Source organism: Chelonoidis abingdonii, chromosome 1 (assembly GCF_003597395.2).
Source record: "Chelonoidis abingdonii isolate Lonesome George chromosome 1, CheloAbing_2.0, whole genome shotgun sequence".
Taxonomy (NCBI): Eukaryota; Metazoa; Chordata; order Testudines; family Testudinidae; genus Chelonoidis; species Chelonoidis abingdonii.
This window is the reverse complement of record NC_133769.1, coordinates 102588411-102591569: the sequence shown is the minus strand read 5'-3', so window position 1 is coordinate 102591569 and position 3159 is coordinate 102588411. Positions and strand designations below refer to the sequence as shown.

General features: G+C 46.6%; 1 pseudogene; it reads left to right on the top strand.

The window, feature by feature from the left end:
• Positions 1-976: 976 nt before the first annotated feature.
• LOC142046104 (uncharacterized) lies at positions 977-2957 on the top strand (annotated as a pseudogene).
• Positions 2958-3159: the final 202 nt, after the last annotated feature.

The following is a 3159-nucleotide window of genomic DNA, read 5'->3' as shown; positions in this document are numbered from 1 at the left end:
TCCAAGGAGGCATTCACAATGGTGTAAGTTTCAAGTGGGGATGCTGGTAAAACTTATATGTTGAAAGTGTAGTAGTGTGTGGTTGTAGCAGAAACAGCAACCAACAGGAGTGTATCATATGAAATACAATGACAAATTTCACACATTTTATTGATATGTAACTAGTACCTCCATTGATGTCACATCTGAATTTGTCCCAATGCCTAAGTGGTATCTGGTTACACAGTATTATTAACTAGTAGGGATACTTCATATCAGAGAGTTCTCAAAGGAGAGGAATCTAAGCTAGATGTCTGTCTTGTAACAAGCATTTGCTAATAGTAAAATATTCAGACTATTACACCTCCCTCACTCCATGACTGGCAGTGAGATTCTCCAACGTCATTTAAGTCCCTGACAGATACACAAGCTACAGGGGCTAACCATGCTGGCCAGTCCCAGCCCCTAAATAAGCAGTGCCTTGAATTTTACCTGTCTTATAAATAAGATCACCTACACAACACTCACTGATTTTAAGGGGAAAAATGTTGCCCCCTACAATCATTCCTTTTAACCATCCTCATGACATCTCTTTCTTTCACTCATCCCTCTTCTCCTGGATCTTGTTTCACTTAGGCCTGGTCTACACTACGCATTTATACCCAATTTAGCAGCATTAAACCGAATTAACCCTGCACCCGTCCACACAACAAAGCCCTTTATTTTGATATAAAGGGCTCTTAATATCGATATCTGTACTCCTCCCCGACGAGGGAAGTAGCGCTCAAATCGGTATTGCCATTTTGGATTAGGGTTAGTGTGTCCGCAATTCGACGGTATTGGCCTCCAGGAGCTATCCCACAGTGCACCATTGTGACCGCTCTGGACAGCAATCTGGAGTCGGCTGCACTAGCCAGGTAGACAGAAAAAGCCCCACTAACTTTTGAATTTAATTACCTGTTTGCCCAGCATGGAGAGTTGATCAGCACAGGTGACCATGCAGAGCTCATCAGCACAGGTAACTATGTAGTTTAAGAATCGAAAAAGAGCTCCAGCATGGACCGCCCGGGAGGTACTGGATCCAATCGCTATATGGGGAGAGGATTCCATGCTAACAGAATTCCATTCCAAAAGATGAAATGAAAAAACATTTGAAAAAATTTCCAAGGCCATGATGGAGAGAGGCCACACCAGGGACTCAGTACAGTGCTGTGTGAAAGTTAAGGAGCTCAGACAAGCCTACCAGAAAACAAAAGAAGCAAACGGAAGGTCCGGGGCAGGGCCGCAAACATGCTGCTTCTACGCTGAGCTGCATGCAATTCTAGTGGGGTCCGCCACCACTACCCCACCCCTGGCCGTGGATTCTGAGGTGGGGGTAATCTTAGCCTTGCCTGAGGATTCTGCGGATGAGGAAGATGAGGAGGAGGGAAAAGGAGGACGAGCTTGCAGAGAGCACATGGCATTCCATTCTCCCCAACAGCCAGCAGCGTTTTCTCAGCCTGACAGAAGTTCCCTCCCAGCCTTCCCAAGCCACTATCCCAGACAATGAAGCCATGAAAGGGACCTCTGGTGAGTGTACCTTTGTAAATATAAAACATGGATTAAAAGCAAGCGTTTTTAAATGATTAATTTGCCCTGAGGACTTGGGATGCATTCGTGGCCAGTACAGTTACTGGAAAAGTCAGTTAACATGTCTGGGGATGGAGCGGAAATCCTTCATGGACATCTCCATGAAGCTCTCCTGGAGGTACTCCAAAAGCCTTTGCAGAAGGTTTCTGGGCAGGGCAGCTTTATTCCATCCTCCATGGTAGGACACTTGACCACGCCATGCATGTAGCAAGTAATCTGGTATCATTGCATGACAAAGCCTAGCTGCGTATGGTCCCGGTGTTTGCTGGCATTCAAGCAACATCCGTTCTTTATCTCGCTGTGTTATCCTCAGGAGAGTGATATCATTCATGGTAACCTGATTGAAATACGGGAATTTAATTGAGGGGACAGAGATGGCCATTCCTACTGGGCTGTTTGCCTGTGGCTGAAAAGAAACTTTCCCTGCAGTTAGCTAAGCAGGAGGAGGGGAGAGGGAATTGGCACTGAGCTTTTTCGCATTTGGCTAGCAGGGATCTTCCCTGCTACCAGCCACGCGGTGGGGGTGGAGTGTGTGTGGCTAGCAGGGATCTTCCATGATACCAGCCACGCGGTGGGGGGAGGGGGTAAAGCGATTATCCCAGAGAATTGGATGGGGGGGTGGTTCTGGTGCTGCACGTTAATGGGAAAGAAGCAGCACTCAATGGGCTTTACTTGCTATTTGGGAAAGGAGGGCACTGGATATATGAAGGCTACAAAAGCCGAAAGACAATGGCTTACCATGGCCGCATGCAAGCCAAATTCTGCTACCTGGACCTGTGTCTGTGATCTCTAACACCAAAGCCTCAGGCACTCAATATTAAGATGCAAAATGCAACCTTGTACTGAAATCTCATCTGCTATGTAAGGTGAATAGCGTTGTTCACTGTGAAAGAGTATAACCATTGTTCTGTAAAATGTATCTTTTTAAATACTTCTATCCCTTTTTTCCCTCCCTCCAGCAGCTGCAAATTTTTCAAGTCTCACTGCTCTGTCCTGAAGGCTATCTCAGATAAGGTGGCAGGAAAAAAAAAGATGTGAGACGAAATGTTCTTGGAAATCATGGAATTGACCATCAATGAAAGAGCTCATCTGAATGAGTGGAAGGATGTGGTATCAAAGTACAGGAAAGAGGCCAGTGAATGTTAGGAGAGGAGAGACGCTTGAGATGAGAGGTGGTGGCAGGAAAATCAGAGGAGGCATGATGCAATGCTTGGACTACTGCGTGATCATACTGACATGCTCCGGTGTCTGGTGGAGCTTCAGGAACGGCAGCAGGACCACAGAGTGCCACTGCAGCCCCTGTATAACCACCCTCCCCCCTCACCATGTTCCATATCCTCCCCAACCAGATGTGTAAAAACGCATGGGGGGAGGCTCTGCGCACCCCTTCACTCCACCCCAGTGGACAGCCCAAGCAAAAGGCTGTCATTATTTTGAAGTTTTTTTAGTGGCCTTTTCCTTCCCTCCTATCCTCCTCCCAAACTGCACCCGGGCTACCTTGTCAGTTCTCTCCCTCTTTTTATAATGAATTAATAAAGAATACATGCTTTT